Source organism: Elaeis guineensis, chromosome 1, assembly GCF_000442705.2.
Source record: "Elaeis guineensis isolate ETL-2024a chromosome 1, EG11, whole genome shotgun sequence".
NCBI lineage: Eukaryota > Viridiplantae > Streptophyta > Magnoliopsida > Arecales > Arecaceae > Elaeis > Elaeis guineensis.
In genome coordinates this window covers 153,756,294-153,764,102 of record NC_025993.2, presented here as the reverse complement: position 1 = coordinate 153,764,102, position 7,809 = coordinate 153,756,294, and positions in this window count along the sequence as shown.

The window sequence follows — 7,809 nt, the reverse complement described above, 5'->3', positions numbered from 1 at the left end:
AAAAAATCACTTATATAACTTCCACTAGAGAATCATCAGCTGACATGTAAATAAGACTTCATCAGATGTTCTCTCATCGATCTATTTAGTAAACTCATTCTCTAATGAGCATCCATATCTTTGTATTAGTATCACCACACAAGAGGTTGTAAGATCAACCATCCTCATCATTGAGCATACATAGGACATACCAGTTTTATTGGTATCACTGATCTCCGACTCAATGAATCAATGATTGAAAATATTTTAGATCATGACTATCAAAGATTTAATTCTCACTAACGTGATCTCATTATGGCCTTAAAATCATTATTTAGATCTATCAAATTTATTATAATCTTAAAAATAATAATAAGATGCAGTATATAATGAATTGAAATACCTATTTTATTAAAAACAATGTCAATTACATGAGTTTGAAAGATAAATTATAGAAAATATCTTATCACATCCCATATGCGATGGGCTTGTAGGGTATTATTCTTTCAGCCTATTAGCCATTATGCCGAAACTTTATCAACGGCCTTACCTATCAAGATCTGAATTGAAGTCCTTAAGAAAGATATTAGTAGGGCTAAGAAGAAAGATGCCAAAATGGAATGAAAGTTTCTTAAGATGAAGAAAGACTGCAATGATGTTTTGGTTGAAGAAAAGCATCTAAGGGGGCGCCTTAAGCATACTTCACAGAAAGATCCCAGTTGACCAAAGGATGCAATAAGTTTGCGAAGGTGGTGGGGGACGTGACTTGGGGTGTAGCTGCAAAGGTAGCTCTTTATCGTGAGGAATTTTGCATGACTCAGGATAGAATATCCGAATTGGAGTAGATTATTGCATCATCTAAGGCCGTCGAAGAAGCCAGGTGGGGTTCAGTTGCAAAGATTAGCCAACTTCGGGGCAACCTTCATATAGCCTGGAGAATAATTGACGATCTCGAGTGCTCGATAAGCAAGGATAGGTTTGCAGCTACTGAGCTTCGAAGCGAACTCAATTCTGCTTAGAAAGTGATTGATCGTCTCCTTCAAACCTTGAATGGGGAGCGATCCTCAATGATAGAGCTTCGCATTAAGGTGGTAGAGAATGCAGTGGTGGCTAGGGCTGTCGAAGACAAAGTCAAACATCAGGAATCTAAACTTGCTACCACTCAGCTCAAGATGGTTCTGAAGATAGTGAAAGCATTAGTCATGACTTTCGAGGCCGACTTTAGGCAGTACAGAACTTCAGTTGAGAGGCTCTTCCCAGATGTCGATACATCTCTTCTTGAAGTTTTGAGTGAGCAAATGGTGCTCAAAGTCAACAACATTGCTCAAGTGGCTTCGACGGCTGAGGATGTGTCTGAATCACGATGTGCTGGGGATTCATGAGCTAAAGACGGCCATTCTAAGATGGATACTATATTTTTTTCTCTTCTTTTTTTCTTTTTGTAAGGTTGTTCACTTTTCACGATGTCAATGCTGTAATCAAATTTATTGGAATGAAATGTCTTAATCTTTTAAGTTAGAAATTTTTGTTTTACATGTGCTTCTCATCTCATCGTTCGGATGTCTCGGATATATAGAAACGTCGATCCATTTAGGGTATAAGGATTATCTTAGGATGCATCATAGGCAACGAATTGCCTTGGTCATGGGGGGATTCATCAAGACGACAAAGTGCCTTCATCGTAGTGGGCTCTGTCTAAGCGGCCAAATTGCAACTAGTGGGCTTCATCCGAGCAACAAAATGCAACTAGCAGGCTTCGTTCGGGTTACGAAGTGCTATTTGCAAGCTTCATTTTTGGAGATGAAGTGTAATTAGTGGGCTTCGACTAGGTTATGAAGTGCAATTAGTGAGCTTTGTTCGAATTATGAAGTGCAATTAGCGGACTTCATTTTTGGAGTCGAAGTACAATTAGCGGGCTTCATCTTGGAGATGAAGTGCAATTAGCAGGCTTCATCTTGGTTACAAAGTGCAATTAGCAGACTTCATTTGGGTTATAAAGTGCAATTAGCGAGCATCATTTTTGGAGATGAAGATCTCTTCTGCAAAATTTTGAAAATCAAGGAGACACTTTATTAAAAAAAATTTATTGGTAATATGTCTGTAAGTTATCTGAGTTCCAAGGATACTGTAGTGGGATCCCGTCTAGCTGCTTCAGGCGATAGATCCCTGGCCTGACAATCTCATCAACTTGGTAAGGATCTTCCCACCTATAAGAGAATTTTTCTTGCTCATTGGGTTGGGATACTTTAGCACATCGTAGGACTAGGTCGCCGACCTGAACTCTTTACTTCGGACATGAAAATTATAGTGGCGAGCTACTTGGTGTTGATAAGCTACCATTCTAACTCGTGCCTTCTCATAAGTTTTCTCGAGCAGGTCCAAGCTCATCCGAAGTAATTCTCTATTCTTCTGTTTGTCAAAACTCTATCCGTAAGGAAGGGAGCCGAAATCCTTTGAATAGTCCTGTAGGCCCATAACACATGATGTAGTTCATCCGCCCTTGACCCCTTGGCGTGGTCTATCATTGCTTTCAACCCTTGCAGGAGAGTTCGATTAATTACTTCAGCTTCTCTATTGGCTTGTGGATGTCCTACTGAGGTAAAGTGATGGGAGATGCCATGTTTGCAACAGAACTCTACAAATTGTGCCCCACTAAACTGATGGCCATATCTGTGACCAAAGCTTAAGGAAGATCGAAGCGGCATATGATATACTTCTAGACGAAGTCTTTTGCCTTAGCTTTCATAATTCGAGCTAGTGCCTCGATCTCCATCCACTTAGTGAAGTAATCAATAGCAACCAGTAGAAACTTTCACTATCCCAATATCAGGGAGAATGGACCAAGAATATCTATTTCTCACTATGTGAAGGGCCAAGAGGTTGGAGTCAGCAGTACGGTTGGTTGTCATTGGATATTGACATTATACTGGCATCGGTCACATTGTTTTGTCAGATCGACTATATCTTTCTACATAAAAGGCCAATAGTACCCCTATCATGATGTTTTGTAGGCTAGTAACCTGCCCCCAAGTGATTCCCATATATTTCTTCATGAACTTCTCGCAATGCACGATCAACTTTGGAGGGTGCTAAGCATTTGAGAAGGTGTAGAAAGAAAGACCTTTCATACAACCTGTCTTCAAAAAGGATGTAGCGAGGCATTTAGTACTTGATTTTTTGAGCCTTTTTGGAGTCTAATGGCAGCATTTTGTCTCTGAGAAATTGGATGAAGGGATCCATCCAACTTGGCTCGCTGTCAATCTGCAAGATCGAAGATGGTTCTTTGACACTAGGTCTTTGCCAAACTTTGAAGAAGGATTCCCTGAGGAGGTCTCGTGGTGCCAAACTTGCCAATTTAGATAGTAGGTTGGCCTCTGAATTCTCCATCCTAGATACTTGCTGAATATCAAAGTTAGTAAATACTGAGATCAGACCTCTCATCTTTTGTAGATACTTCTTTATGTTCTCCTCCCACACTTCATAATCGCCTTTCACTTGTCTTACCACCAATTGAAAATCGTTGTAGATTTTTAGCTTTTGCACCCCGAGCTCTTTGGTAATCTTTAGTCTAATGATAAGAGCTTCATATTCGGCCTCATTGTTGGTGGTTGAGAAGTCGAACTGCAAGATGTATTTTGTGACAAATCCCTCCAGTTTGACAAGTAACAAATCTGCTACCGATCCTATAAAGTTGGATGATCCATCCATATAGATGGTCCAGAACTCCTCATATTTGACTTTCGATGAACCCTCCTTGATCAGTTCAGTCTCTTCATGAATCTCCTCTGATTCATGATTCTTTGGGATCATGCACTCCACTACGAAGTCAGCTAGAACCTGTGCCTCGATAGAGGGATGAGGTTGGAACTTCACATCAAATTTTGTAAGCTCAATAGCCTATTTTGCCAACCGACCAATCATATTCGGTCGATGTAGAACCATTTTGAGAGGTTGGTCGGTTAAAACTATAATGATATGCGCTTGAAAGTAGGGTCGAAGCTTCCAGACTATAGTAATGAGAGCATAGATCAATTTTTCAAGCTCATATACCTGGTGTCAATGTCATGGAGGGTTTTGTTTGTGTAATAGATCGGTCTTTGAATCTTTCCTTCTTCCTGCACTAGCACTGAATTTATCACCATCAGGAAAACCATCAAATAACCTAGTTCGGCTTTAGCAAGAAGCGAGGATGAGCTGAGATAATCTTTTAGCCCTTCAAATGCCTGTTAACATTCTTCAATCCACCTAAAGCTAGCTGGTTGTTTCAAAGTTTTGAAGAAGGGTAGTCAATGCTCTGCCAATCTAGAGATGAAGTGGCTGAGAGCTGCTATCCTCCCTGTAAGGTGCTGAATTTTTTTTATAGTCTTCAAAAGACTCATTTTTTGAATGGCTTTTATCTTCTTTGAGTTTGCTTCAATGGCTCTTTGTAAGACCATGAATCCAAAAAAAAATTCTGAGGTGACTTCAAAAGCATATTTTAATGGATTCAGCTTCATCCGGTATCTTCGGAGGGTGTCGAAAGTCTCCTTGAGATCATTGACATGGTTATCCGATGTTTGACTTTCAACCAGCATATCATCCATGTACACCTTTATATTCTAATCGATCTATCCCTCAAAGATTTTATTCACCAGTCGTTGATCAGTTGCTCCTATATTTTTTAAGCTAAATGGCATAATCTTGTAACAGTAAAGACCTTGGCCAATAATAAATGCAGTTTTCTCCTTATCCTCAGGTGCCATCCGGATTTAATTATTACTGGAGAAGACATCCATGAATGTGAGGAGCTCATAGCCCGAAGTGGCGTCCACTAGTAGGTCAATCCAAGGTAAGGGGTAATTGTCTTTTGGACAGGTCTAGTTGAGATCAATGAAGTCAATGTAGTTCCACCATTTTTTCATTTGTCTTCTTCACGAGGACCACATTCGCCAGCCAATCGAAGAAATCACTTCTTTAATAAAATTGATGCAGATCAATTTATCAACCTCTTCGACGATAGCTTTCTGACACTCAAGGGTGAAAGTATGCTTCTTCAACTTAACAAGTCGATGGAGGGGAACCACATTCAGCCGATGGGTCATGACTTCGGAGTCGATCCCAGGCATGTCCGAAGTCCACCAAGCCAAGATGTCTGCATTGTCCTACAAAAAAAGTTGTCAGTTGGTCACGAGTTATCTCGTCTAGGTTCGATCATATCCGAACTGTGTGCTCCTCATTTCCATCATTTGTGGAGATCATCATTAGGTCCTCCACTGGTTCCCTCTGCTCCTCAATCAATTCATCATGAGTATCAAGTCTTTCAATCGGAAGTGGACTTGTGGTCGCCACTCCTTGAAGGGTGATCACATAATAGTGGTGAGCCAGCATCTGAATCTCCTCGAACTACTCCAATTTCATGTGCAGTGAGGAACTTCATCAATAGGTGATAAGTTGATACGATGGCTTTGAGGACATTTAGCCCCGATGTCCCAGAATGGCATTATAGGCTGAGGGGCCTTTACAACCAGAAAATCGATATCCATTGTAGAATGCCTGGGTTGTCATCCTGCCATGATCAAAAGAGTAATGACTCTCAATTGAAATGGTGTTTCTTGTAAAGCCCACTAGGGGGGAGCTAAGTCCAGCCAGCCGATCCAAATCAATACCCATTTTGAAAAATATATCATAAAATAAAATATCAACGGAGCTTTCATTATCAATTAAGATGTGGCATACATCGTAATTTGCAATTCTCATGGATACAATTACTGCATCATTATATGGGAACTGGACTCCTTTCACATCCTCCTTAGAGAACATAATTGCTTCTTCAATTCTCTGCCTCGTAGCCAAGCTTTCCGGCCCCACTTCCCTATGCCCTCCAATGATATCATTGATGATGCTTGTCATAGGTTGGTTCTTCGTGGGAGGTTCTTACTGAGGCTGCTTCTAATGTCGAGGTCCCCTCGTCGGGCCCTCTCTTATTCTCCGGATGAAGCAGTCTAGTCTGTCCTTTCGAATGAGCTCCTTGATCTCGTCTTGAAGTTAGATGCAATCTTTTGTGTCGTGTTTGTGATCGTCGTGGTAAAAATAGTACTTTCTTTAATTGCGATTTTCAAGCTTGGCCTTCAATCCGGAGGGCCTCGGCAACTGCTCTCGGATCATATGCACCTGTGCCTTGAAAGTATTCAAAGGAGTATAATTCGTAAACCTTCCCTTGGGGAATCGACATCTCGATGAGTGACGATATTGCCTCGGAGGCTTCTACATCTCGCAGTTCAAAGTAGTGTCCTCACTCTCTGATGCCGCGGGGGGGGGGGTATTTGATCGTGGGATACCTCGTGGGGATTTTTCTGACATCGACATGGGCTTTTGTTCTTCATTTTCTTCCGACCGGGGGTTCGGCCGGGACCCCATACTTCTCAAAAGCTTCGTCTGCTCGAACATATTTCTCGATCTGGTCCAACATTTCTATAAAATCTTGTGAATACTTCTTCTCTATTAAATAGCGACCGACTAATCTAGATCATGTACTTCTAAAACAGTTGCATTGAAATGAGCTGTATATTCTCGAATTGATTCTCCCTCCCTTTGTTTGATATGCACTAAGGATGCTGATAGCCAGTGTTGCCTTTTGCTGGTCACGAAATGAGTAACAAACATCCAATTTATCTGATCAAATGAGTAGATGGAGCTGGACTTCAACCCCGAATACCAATCCCAAGCCATCCTTTTTAAAGTACAAGGGAAGGCTCGATATAGGATCGCATCGCTGACACCGTGGAGAAGCATGAGAGCTCTAAAGCTCTCTAGGTGGTCGATCGGATCGATTGACCCATCATAATTCTCCAACTGATGAGCTTTGAAGCCAGGGGGCAGTGGTTCCTGCATGATCATTTTAGAGAATGATGGATCAATGCGGAAACCAACTTGGCCCTCCTATCCGACAATCCGGTGCTGCAACGTCTCAATCTTTTAGTTCATCTTTTGGAGTCTCTGGTCCATGTCGGCATCATGAACCATGTGGGTCTCCGCATGGCGGGCTGGTGATCGGCCTGGAATGGAACCTTTTTCGAAATTGGGAGTAGGCAAACGCCTCCTGTGCTTGGGACTCCAAGGTCGACTGAGCCTAGTCTATCTTCCTCGATTTAGACTTCATGGCGGAGATTAAGGTGGTTGCTGGGGGGCACCGCCTACGTCGGACCATGGTGCCACATGGCATCGACCGTCGCTATTAGCACCTACACCTGAGTGACCAGTGTGGCAAACTAATCTTGACTCACTTCGGAGGCCAACTGTGATGGTTGTGGGGGTGGCACCGGCTGTGGTGCCGAGACATGATTTTCATTTGGATCCTCGATCGTGGGGGGAGCCATGGTGGCAGAACATCCAGAACATCTCAAGGATGCTTTTCACGATGGCATCATGACAAATGGCGTGCTCCTTAAGAAAACAGGCAAAGCCCTCCTTTTAGCGCCAATCTATTACTGCAGAGATCTAACTTAGGTTGGATTTACTAAAGTCGAAGGGCAATTGCGGTTTCTTAGTGGCAAAACCTGCAAAATATGTCTTGGCCAAAGTTGGCTTCAACGAAAATCCTTCGACGCTCAAATCAAGATTTCTGGAATAGAAGAAAAGGAGCATATCAGGGAGATATTGCTTACCTTAAAGATCCTTTTTAAGCCTCTATTTATAGATAGAGGTGAGCCATTTGGGAGAGCACTATTTCTAGTCCATCCCAGCCAGTTCAGGTGCAGCGTGGCGAGATTTGGGACCAAAATTCTTGGGTCATGGCTGTTATTCCTGCCTCATTTGCTTCAGAGCCAATTGTCATGCTGTGATTGCTTTGAA